Source organism: Trichosurus vulpecula, chromosome 1 (assembly GCF_011100635.1).
Source record: "Trichosurus vulpecula isolate mTriVul1 chromosome 1, mTriVul1.pri, whole genome shotgun sequence".
NCBI classification, from domain to species: domain Eukaryota; kingdom Metazoa; phylum Chordata; class Mammalia; order Diprotodontia; family Phalangeridae; genus Trichosurus; species Trichosurus vulpecula.
Genome location: NC_050573.1, coordinates 510250303 through 510262387, shown reverse-complemented (window position 1 = coordinate 510262387; position 12085 = coordinate 510250303). Strand labels below are relative to the sequence as shown.

The 12085-nt window shown below is 36.0% G+C and overlaps 1 protein-coding gene across 1 annotated transcript in view; it reads right to left on the bottom strand.

The window, feature by feature from the left end:
* LOC118856468 (synuclein alpha interacting protein) overlaps positions 1-9482 on the bottom strand; it is a 90819-nt gene extending 81337 nt beyond the window's left edge. The window contains exon 1 of the mRNA XM_036766771.1: positions 9416-9482. The gene's annotated coding sequence lies outside the window, so the exon portion shown is untranslated. The remainder of the gene's footprint in view (positions 1-9415) is intronic.
* Positions 9483-12085: the final 2603 nt, after the last annotated feature.

The window sequence follows — 12085 nt, the reverse complement described above, 5'->3', positions numbered from 1 at the left end:
AAAATTCATTTGGCAGGAAAAAATCAAGAATATCAAGAAAAATAATGAGAAAATGTATCCATGAAGAAGGCACAACATTTTTAGAATTTAAACTACATTTTAAAGCAGCAGTCATCAAAACTATATGGTTTTCCTTTTTAAAAACCCAGAAAAGTAGAAGAGTAGCACAGATTAAATGAACAAAAATACAAGCAATTGAAAACTTTTGTCCAGTGTTTGATGAATCAAAGAACATAAATTGTCTGGGGAAAGGACTTCCTTTTTTTGATAAGAACTTCTGGGAAAAGTGGAAAACAGCAGAAATCAGATTAAGACTTCCAGGTCATATGAAAAGCAAGATGGTGGATGTCTCATTTTCTCTGAGCCCCTTCAACTCTATTAGCCTCCAAAAAGGGGAGATTAATTGTCAGATACAGCATATTTGTAGTTAAATCCATTGGAGACAAAAGAGAGAACCCTTACAGAGATAATGGTCACCATTGCCATCATTATAATCATCATCATCATCATATTTAAATAGTGCTTTAAGCTTCTTCATACATAAATTATCTTGTTTGATCTTCACAACAACTCTTTAAGATAGGTGCTATTACTATGCCCACTTTATAGATGGAGAAAATGAAGCAGAAAGATATTCATGGATTATCTAGGAGGCTAGTATTGAGGCAGGAAAAAGTTTTACAAATTAATTCTAAACCTTAAAACATTTATTCAGCACCTCACCTCCACCAACCTCCATGTATACACAGTTGGAACACAATTTAAAAGGCAAGCATGTGCTGAGCCTATCTTAGGACTCCATTCCTCTTGCTACAGAGACTCTGCTAGAGAGCTGGGGTTGGGGGAGGGGTGGGAGGGTGGTGGTAACAAACCAAAACACCACTCCAGATAGTTAACTGGAGGGATATTTAATACTCAGGGGTAGGCCATGCTAATATTATAAAAATGAAAATGCTACCTAAATTACTTTATAGATTTAGTACTAAACTAATCAAACTACCAAAGGGATAATAGAGTTAGTCAAAATAATAAAAAAATTCATTTGGAGGAACAAAACATCTATAATATCAGGGTTGAGGACAGGAGAACACCAAAATAAAAGAAAAAAAGCACTTCCACACTTCTAATTATATTTAAAAAAAAACAATCATCAAAGCTCCTAGAGAAACAATTGATTTCAATAACCTAGTGTTTGGAAAACTTGAAAACATAAAGAACTTAGAGAAAAATGCCCTAACTGACAAGAACCATTGAAAAAACTGGAAAGCAGACTGACGGAAATTAGGGTTGGACTAACCTCATACACCATAATAAATTCAAAATGGAGACTTGATAACAATAAAGGTCATAATATTTTTAAAAAGTAGAACAGAAACAGATCAAGTATCTTTCATAGTTATGACTAGACAGTGAATTCTTAGCCAAGCAAGAAATGGAAGTAAGCACAGATGATAAAACAGTTAATTCTGATTGAATGTAGTTCAAAAGCTTGTACATGAAAAAATTAATGCAAGTTGGATAAAGAGAGAAATGGTCAACTGTGAAAAAAAAAAATTTGTATCAAATATCTCTAACAGTTTCCAGGGTATATGGACAACCAATGAGGAGGCTATTACAATAGTCTTGTCCGGCACACGGTGGTGCTTAATAAGTGTTTATTGAGCTGAATTGAAGAGATGATGATGGTAAGAAAGCAATTAGCAGAATTACCAAGTACCATCACAGATGTAAGAAATATGATGAACTCCTTACCTACAGAAATATTCATGCAAAGGCAAGCTCAATTTAAATATATGTTCTCATTTAAATCAAGTCCTCAACTGATCATGGAAGGCTTACTGGATAGAGAGCAAATCTTGGAGTCAGGGAATTCTGCATTCTAGTCCTGCCTTTGGTACATACAGCAGCTGGTAGAATGTGTAACTACAGACAATCCAGTCAGATTTTCAGGATTCTTGAAAACTCTCAAAGACCATATGGTTCAGGGATGTTTTTGATCTGAATCTGTGGGTGTAGTTTCCATACAGAAGGTCCCTACACTAATGAAATCATATGTCTGAGTAAAAAAAAAATCTGGTCACCTTCATTATAATTTACTACAAATACTTCATGTATACTATCTCTCAGTGAGCTTAACTTCAATTCCTGGAAACATCCAAGAGTGGATAATTAAAGAGATGTTTGGTGAACATCTAGAAAGGGACGTGGTAATTACAAAGAGCCAGCATGGCCTTGTCAAGAATAGGCCGTGCTAGACTAACCTCACTTCCTTTTTTTTTTAAATGGAATGATTAAGCCCAGAGTTGAAGGGAATGTTGTAATCTAGTTTATCTAGATTTTAATAAAGTATTTGATAAAGGATCTCACATTTTTATTAAGGAAAATATAGAGTGATGGACTAGGCAATAACATAATTAAGTGATTCAGAACAAAGATAACTAGGCAAAGAGTAGTTGTGGGTGATTCAAGGTCAACAGGTACAGTAAAGTACCCGACCCACAGATCTGTGCTTGGATATATGACGTTTAACATTTTTATCAGTGACCAAAATAGAAGACTATATGGCATGTTCATCAAATTGCAGATGATGATAGAAAGCCTGGGAGCTAATAATATCTAGTAGTTTGTATTTGTCTGATTTGTTAAGGTTTGAGAAGCACTTTACATATGTTATCTTAATTTGTTTCTCACAACAGCCCCCATGAGGTAGGTGGTATTATTATTCCCACTTTACAGATGAAGAAACTGAGGCTGAGAGAAGCTGTGACTTGCCTAGGGGCACACACAGCCAAGGAAGTGTCTCAGGCAGGATTCTAACTTAGGTCTTCCTGACTCCAAGACCTATCTTGGAGTCTATCTACATACTACCAGGCTTCATTATAATCCAGCTAGCAAACTGGATGAAAGTCAGAGTCCCCGAAGATCTTTACACCATAGCGCAATAGGCAGAAATCTAAAGAGATTTAGTTTAGTAGGTGTAGTATCAATTTAGATTTAAATATCTTTCCCACCCATTAATAGGCCGTGTGACCTGCTTACTACACAGGAAGCCTAAGTCGCATGTAATGGGAGGAGCTTCCTGACAGGAAGAAGAAGTTATTTCACAGGAAATGCTGAGAGAGAGAGAGAGAAAGAGAGAGAGAGAGAGAGAGAGAGAGAGAGAGAGAGAGAGAGAGAGAGAGAGAGAGAGAGTTATGGTTGCTAATGGCCACTGTCGTGCTAGTTAGAACTGAACAGGCTGACTTAGCTATACTGTGAGTTTGTGTTTGGGGAAGACCCCAGCAGGGGGGTCGGAGAGGTTTTGGGATGGTGAGGCTCCAAGTTGTGACATTGTGTATGGAATGTTTTGCTACTGTGATAGACTGGATAAATGGCTTGTGGGATGTGGTTCTCTGGTGTCTGAATAAATGGTTAATTTCTAACTTCTATGTGGAGAGTCTCGCACATTTTGTGATATAGAACTACATAGGCATCTTGACAATTATCATCTACATTGTTATTACTGCCTTACTGATACAGTAGGGTTAAAACATAAAGTCTTATACTTAGATACAAATCATTTTCCCAAGTATAACATAGAGGAGGCATGATTAGACAGCAATTTGTCTGATAACAACTGGTGGGTTTTGTGAACTACAAGCTCCATATGAGACAGCAATATGATGCAGCCGCCAAAAAAGCTAATTTGATCTTGAGCTACATTAAGTGATACATAACTTCCAGAAACAAAGTGACAGTCCCACTCTCCTTGGCCTTCATCAGACTACCTGGAGTCCTGGGTTCTGTTCTGGTCATGATAGTTTAAGAAAAATATCGGTAAGGTGGTGAAGGTATATGTGTGTGTGTGTGTGTGTGTATATGTATGTATGTGTGTGTGTATGTATTACTGCTCTCTCTACACATGTATTAATACACACATATGTATAATATATACATATATATGCATTATGTATGCACGTATGGATGAAAGTGGGAATCCCCAAAGATCTCCACATAATAGTGCATTAGGCAGAAATCTAATGAGATTTAATTTAGTAGGTGTAGTAGCAATTTAGGTTAGGGAGGGAGGCAATGAAAAGAATTCTTGCTTTGGTTGGGAAGCCCCACTAGACAAAACAAAGCTGAGGTGGGATATCTAGGACTTTGGCCCAGGGTGCTGAACCTAGCCAACACCAAACTTAGAAGGCTATGCCAGCACCTAAAGTAATTCCTCAACACAGAAACAACAAATGTTAGCATCTATTTAACAGGAATAATAAATTAAAATAGGAACCAAGCAGTACAGGATGCCATACTTCACTTCAACTGAAGGCATGATTTATGTGCCTACCCACTTTTATGGCCAAATTTGTTATTGCTCTGGCCACAGGTGACCCATGAAATGTTGACCATTTAAGACATTTTATTATTCTTTGTTTATTTCCCAAAGTCTTAATGTTAACCTTTATTTGATTCCCGGTATTTCGTATCTATTTAAGTTTGTTTTTACTGTTACTGTTGTTTTTCAATTTGAGGGAAGAGAATCCAGGACAGAGGACATATTTATGAAGGTCTGTGGGAAAGGGGGAGACAGTCATTTTGTGTCTGGGAGATATAGAAATAAAGGCACTTAAAGTATGGTGTACTGGAATGGGTGGACCCTGAAAACCTGCATATTTCCTTTTTTCTCTTTCTTGCTTTCTTCAGTGGAACAGAAAGATGCAGAAACTATTCTAATAGCCAGATTGTAAATGGGACTAAACCCTAGGCCACATTCTTGACTAATGAATTAGGAGTAAACCCATTGGGATTAAGTTTGTATTAGAACCTTACAATAAATGGATTATCAGCAATAATGAATGAAAATGAAGTACTTTCAGTTGAATCAGAGACATAACCTTCTTTTTATGTGATTTGCCATTAAATATTTATTTAAATTGAAAACAGAAGATTTATATATTTAGCATCATCAGCTATGTCAGTGTTTCCTATAAGGTTGTCATGTCAATTTATTATTTTAAGTGCTGGCTTAAAGCCTACAGAAATCTTTGGAAACCATAGATTTCAAATTTATAAGTTCAAGGTTCGTCACAACATTGGCAAATACTTGGAAATAAGCACAACACAGTTGCCAAGAGTATAAATATACCTCCAAGATGGCATTTACTGAAAAGCAAATAAACACTTATGGTTTGGCCATTTGCTGTAATTGGGTCCACTGAGAAAAAGTATTACTTTCTATGATCTATATGCTTCAAAGTTCAGCTAAAATGAAACCTCCTCCAGGAGGTTTATCCTAAATTCTCCAGCAGCTAGTGCCATGAAGTTATTTAGTACTGCTTTTGTGTATATTTTATACTTTTTTGCTTATGTTTTGTTTACTCATAAGAGAATGCAAGCTCCTCGAGGGCAGGTGCTATTTAATTTTTTTCTCTTTGTATAGTTAATGTCTAGCATAATGCCTGACACATAATAGGCATTTAATAAATGTTTGTTAAACAAATGAATTAAAAACATTTACATACAAACTGTCATGTTATTTTTCTACTTCAGTGTATCTAAGTTTTCAGCCATGATATTGAATTTTGCATCAAAAAATATTTTGTCTTGTTTTATGAAAAAATGCATACAAGTTTAGCAGCTACTTTTTAAAGATAACAATCAATTGAACTTAACTTAGATTAAAATGAATGCATACCTGAATATGTGGAAGCCAACAAAATGATTCCCAAACTAAATTAAATTGAATATATTTTATTTGAATAGCATGTTTACTTATAATTTCACTTTATAATTTCACAAAGTGAAATATAGTACACTACTTTGTGGGTTACTAGGTCTAAGATAGCAAGTATTTAGCAATACCCATAAAGAAATCAAACTTTTCACTGCAAATCATTATTCTTTTACTTTTACAGCTTTCATTGACCCAGAACTAGTCTTATTCATTATGTTGCTTGGATTCTAAGCTGGTCAAATTTTTACAAGTCTACTTGGGCCCCCTACTAGACTGAAAAGTTCCATGAGATCAGGGCCAATGCTTTATCCAAATTTTGTATTCTCCCTTACGCTGAGCCTGGAACAGTGCATAGCACAGAACTGATATTTTTTTTAAACAAATAAATGTTTGTAGAATGAGTGAATAACTCAGGGGCCCCTGAGCCTACTCTGCAGCCATGATTCTAAGCAAAAGTATGAAGCAGGTGAAGTTTGTCCTTAGGGCTTTTCAGTTTCCTAGTTATATATCCTGTTCTCATTTGATGATACAACCTTGAGGTACTTGGCATATTTCTCCCAAGCAAACTTTCCTTCTCTAAAAAGACTGGAGACTTATTCACAGTAAACTGACAACAAATTAAAGTCTTACTTCTCCCTTGGGCAAAAGCCTTAAAATCTTATGGTGGAATTTTGGCCAAATAATTAGTCATTTGGGAAGATAACTGTTAATCAGGGAGAGATTTTTAAGGTAGGGTGGGGTCTTCCTGAAACCCTGAAATCTCATATAAACCTACTCCAGCTTTAGGCTGCTGCTTGACAATTGGATCTAGACTCATATTCTCAAAACAATCACTTTCCAAAGGTCAACTGTCATGTTTGTCACATATATGTATATCCATATGTGTATATATGAAGATGTATATATATATATTTAAGTGTGTAAATGCACACATATGCCTGTATATGTACGTGTGTATGTATTATGTATGCACGAAAGACACACATACCACACATATACAAGGATGAAACTATGTTGATTTTTATCTTTGTATCCTAGGCACCTAGTTAAAGTCAAGTCTATACATACACACATATATGTACATATATGTATATGTACATATACATCACTATAGAAATACTTATAAATACAAACGTATAGATGATTTAGATTTAAATGTTAAATATTAAGCTTCTGAATGAAGGGCATGGATTATGATACTTAAAGGAAAAGGTACTAAGAAGTGTTACAGAATCATTTAATGAATAATGTATAATGATATAGCATAATGGGAAGTAGAAAACAAAAACAGTTAACAGGGATCTAAGACTCAAGAGAGGTAAAAAAAAGTGAGTGCTTATCTGTCTTCATTGAGTTCAAGCTACCAGGACTGAATAAACTACCGCACAGGGTTGTGGTATGTGAACTATTGTTAAGAAAAAGAGAGATGCGTGTTTTTTCCCTTTTGTTTTGATTCAATTTTTCAAAACATAAGTAATGTGGAAATATGTTTAACTTGATTATGTATGTATAACCTATATCAGATTGCTTGCTGTCTTGGCGAAGGAGGAGGGGAGGAAGGGAAGGAGAAAAATTTGAAACTCAAAATTTTCAAAACTATCTTTAGATGTAATTGGAAAACAATAAAATACTATTAAGGGAAAAAAAAAGGAAAGAAAAGATGCTATAGGACTAGAGTTGAGCAGATGATGCCCTATTTTTCACCAAGAAAGTGGATACTTCAAATTATAGGCCTTTAAACTTCAAATATTGGCAAAATTATAGATATGTTATATATTAATATTTAGAGAATGAAGTGGTGATCACCAAGAACCACTGAGGGTAAACAAAGAGAGAAGACGTAATTCATTTTCGATAACGACAGAATTGCTAGATTGGCACCTCATTATCTCTGCCTCATCTGTGATTTCATCACCTAGACTGGGTGGGAAACTCCCTCTGCCAAATACATTCATTTTTAATTGTCTCAAATTAGTGATTTTTGATAATGTTCTGGATAGAAGGTTAAAGCATTTGCTTTGAACCAGTAACAAATATACTGGGAGAAGTTGTTTGGAATCTTCTGTTTAGCTATTTACCTTAGTAATTGAGAGAAGATTTTATTAAATAAATAGATAAATGAAATTTACTTCTGAACCCCTGAGAGGAATTGAACATGTTTGAGGGGTAGGGCTTAAGATATGGTATCACCATGAAGCTGTCTCTACTGTCTCTACAGCCTCCTTCCTACCCTCTCCTCACTCAAGTGATTTATGCATCTAGTGATTTACTGGTTCAACTTCACCCCAGGTGATCTCTTAAAAGGACAGGCCAACTGTGTGTGATGTTAAGTTTCAAGCTGAGACTCTGTAACCAAGAGATTCCATTAAACAATCCAAGCCATTTTTGTGATTTTTTTTTAAAAAAAAGCTTAAATAAAAAATTGCTTTAGTTGAATTGAGTATATCTGTCCATGTTGTTTCTGACCCAAACCAGTTCTCATCACAAGGTCTACAGTAATAATCAAAACCAAGAAATACTAAGCACTTTCACAAGTTCACCTAAGGTAAACAAATGTCAAAAATAAACAGCCCATAACATAATAAGATCATAGACTTAGAGCTGGAAGAGGTTTTAGAGGCCATCAACTCCAACTTCTTCATTTTACAGATGAAGAAACAGAGGCACCAAAAAGTTAAGTGATTTGCTCAGGGTCAAATAGTTATTAAGTGAGGAGGTATTTGAACTCAAGTCTTCCTGACTCCACATCCAGGAATTTAACCACCCTTCTTCTCTGTGTAGTGGAAAAATATATAAGGATTTATAAAAATCATTTTAATATGAATAAACTAATATATCAGTAGCACTATATGTAAAGAACTTTAATTTATTCAATGCCAAACCTGATACAAATAATCTGAACATAATTTCAAGTCTTACATCGCCCATGGATTTAAGGATTCAGATGGCTACCACTGAGGTTCCAGATTTAACAATGCTCTCAAATCATCACATGAAAAAAAAATAAATATGTCATAGCTCAATGCTACACTCACACCCCACCGATCCTTTTTTTCCCATCAGAGAGAGAAAAACAAAGAGGCTTAATTTGATTTACAGAGTGAAAAACAACACTGTATGTACTTTTTGTCAGAGGAGGGAGGCAGAGCAGGGAGGAGAGTTCATCCAGCTGGTTCTCATCTATGTGCCATGATTCTCTGTTTAGTTTACACTATTAGACTCAAAAGCTTTGCTTTAATCTTAACTGCTACAGTATGCCTTATAGTAGATTCTATCATGTAGCTCCTTGATAGGGTTTCAGGCTTTGGCAAAGCCCCATCTTTCAAACTGTCCATTACCATATGGGTAGTAAATGCATCCAACATTTTTTCATTGGCGCCTGTATCATTATGTCTTGTCACCAATGGTTTCTCCAATTTTCAGTAAATTGTTACATATACTGTGGTTTGGAGCTGATGAGATGATCTCCTACCTTTATAAATACATGGCCAATTCTCTTAGGTCCTGCCCATCCCTTCGCTTTTTGCTGATGACCTAACAACTGAGGGAAAGGAATGGGGAACCTTTAGGGAGGAAAGCAGTGCAAAAATAAAATAACAGAAAGTAACAAGGGGAAGACAGCAAGCTGCCAGAAGCCTATACTGACTAAAGCACATCTAGAATAAAAGGGGAGGGAGCACAAGAGATTGAAGGGCATACCTGATCTGTCTTCATTCTGTGAATCACATCTCCGGCACAGTTCTGGGATGGTCTTGAGTGATGTTACCGAGTACTAAATGGGAAACCAGAGGAAAAAGGACATGTAAAATGATAATAAAAAGGTAGATTAGTTTATTTGCTCAAATAGTGCCACAAATCAGGACAAAAATAGTGATACATAATTCCCTGTATGGGGTGGTTCAGATCACCTGGATGATTTAGCAGAATCTTCAGTGTTAAAAAAACACAGAGGTGGACAGAGAAACAAAAGTCTGACTTCATTTTGCTCCAGAGTGTGGCCTATGAAAATAATATTGCCTCTGTACCTAATCCAATCTGGGTGCTGCTCAGCTTTGAGTATTTCTGTGTCTCATGCTCCCACAGAAAATACCAACCACCAAAAGGTAAGTTGGGAAACTTTCACGAGAAACTTTAAGTGACATGCACAATAAAGAATTAGGATACCTCATGAAGGACTATGGACAGTCTAGATATCCATCTTGGCATTGACTTTCTAAACTGTCCTGCTGTATAGTCTTAACCTGTGAGAGAAACTCCACTGTAAAAGTAAAACAAAATATTCAATAGGATGAAGGCTACAGAGCACTAACATCTATTTGAACTGTTTCATAACACATGAAGGAGGTTTCATATTTTTAAGTAGTTATATGGTAGGCCAGGGCCTGGAATCAACTCAGTGACCAGCTATCAAGATAATATTAGAATTAACTGAGTTAATTTTTTTTTCATTTTAAAAAATATCTTCTAGATTCAAGGAAATATGCTAGGCACCGGGCACACAAAAAGATAAACTAAAATGCAGCCTCTACTTTCAAGAAGCTTATATTCTTATTTGAATGGGGTGTAAGAAATGTAGATGAAGAGATATAATCCAAGACAGAATGTAAAAAATGCAAAGGAGAGATCAAAACAAAATTCTCTGAGAAGAGAGACTGTCACTTTTATTTGGAGGTGGGGGTGGTGTGTGTGTGTGTGTGTGTGTGTGTGTGTGTGTGTGCGCGCGTGTGTGTGAATGAAGGCTTCAGGAAGGAGGGAGAAACTGAGTTAAGCATTACAAGTATAACTCTCAACAAGTGGAAATGCGAAAGGGAATAGAATCTACAGAAAATAAGTGTGAGCAAAGACACAGAAAAAGAAGAGATGAGATCATTAAATAAAGGTCACAGGAAAAAGTACAGAGCAGCGGTGCTTGGTCAGTTACTGCTCATAGGGAATGAGGCATCTGTTTATTGACCTTAGAACATTTGAGAAGTCTGTTGTCTTCCTAGGGTATGCATCTGAGCCATAACAAATAACCATCCAAGACTTATCAAAACAGATGACTACTACTGATTTCTGGTGATTCATATGGGCACACTTATACTGCCAGAAGGAGCACAAAAAGTACAGCCAAAAATCACAAAGTGTTGGGCAAGGAACTAAAGACCATAGGGGCACAGGCTGTATATTCCTTGTTGTGGTCCACTGAAGGAAAGGGTACTGAAAAGAAAAAAAAATTGACTAAGGAAATGAACATTTGTAAATAACGTTGTATCTGAGAATAAAATTTGGATTATTGGACCATGACTTAGAATATAGGGATGACAAACTCCTGGTCAGGAATGGACTGCAACTAACAAAAACTGGCAGAAAGTTTTAAAAATTGTTTTTGCCATGTGTTCGGCAAATCTAATTAAAAGGGCTTACAACTAAGAAGGATAGGGCTAGAGGGAGTTGTCTATGTTTATCTATTAAGCTGGATACCACAGAAGGTAGGTTTAGTAAAGAAGAATAACTGTTGAGTCTCCCAAAAAGTTCACAGGTGACAATCCAGGAAAGGATATAATTGTAAAATCCGTGCCCTCAGATTTCTATATAGGGATGCCAAAAGATTAGTTAATAAACTAGAGGACTTTGTACAAGAAGGAAAATTTGACCTCACAAGGTACGTATCACTGAGATTTGAAGGGATGAATGAAATTTGTGACTGGAATGTGGCTATAGAAGGGTATACTTATTCAAAGAAATAGGACAGGTAAAATGGGGAGGGTGAACATCATTATCTATTTAGAAAGTGTCCTCATCAGGAAATCTAGGAACAAAAGAAAAACATGATGAAAAGCATTTGGGTGAAAATCAAAGGAATGAAATAAAATCACTTTTTATCACTAGAATACAGAACAGACAACTGAGACAAAATAGAAACAGATGAGAAGTTGTGGAAATAAGTTGACAAGGTTGATATAGAAGAATAACACAAAAGTGATGGGAGACTTCAATTATCCAGACATCTACTAAATCTCTCTCTCTCTCTCTCTCTCTCTCTCTCTCTCTCTCTGTGTGTGTGTGTGTGTGTGCGTGTGTGTGTGCGTGTGCATGTGTGTGTGTCTGTCAATCTCTCTCTTCCCTTCCCCATTTCTCTCTCCTCTCTCCTCTTTCTCTGCTCCAAGCAGATCATCTAATAACTTCTTGACTTCCCTTAATGATATTCATCCTTCAAAAGATAGAGGAATTAAAAGAGAAATTTCTAAATCAGATCTAACAGGGAAGAACTGGTTGATGTAATGGAAATTATGGGAACCTTTAGAAGATAGTAACCACCTTCTCCTAGAGTTTATGATAAAGGCAAGAAGGTGACATAGTCTGACATACCACCTAGATATTGGGAAC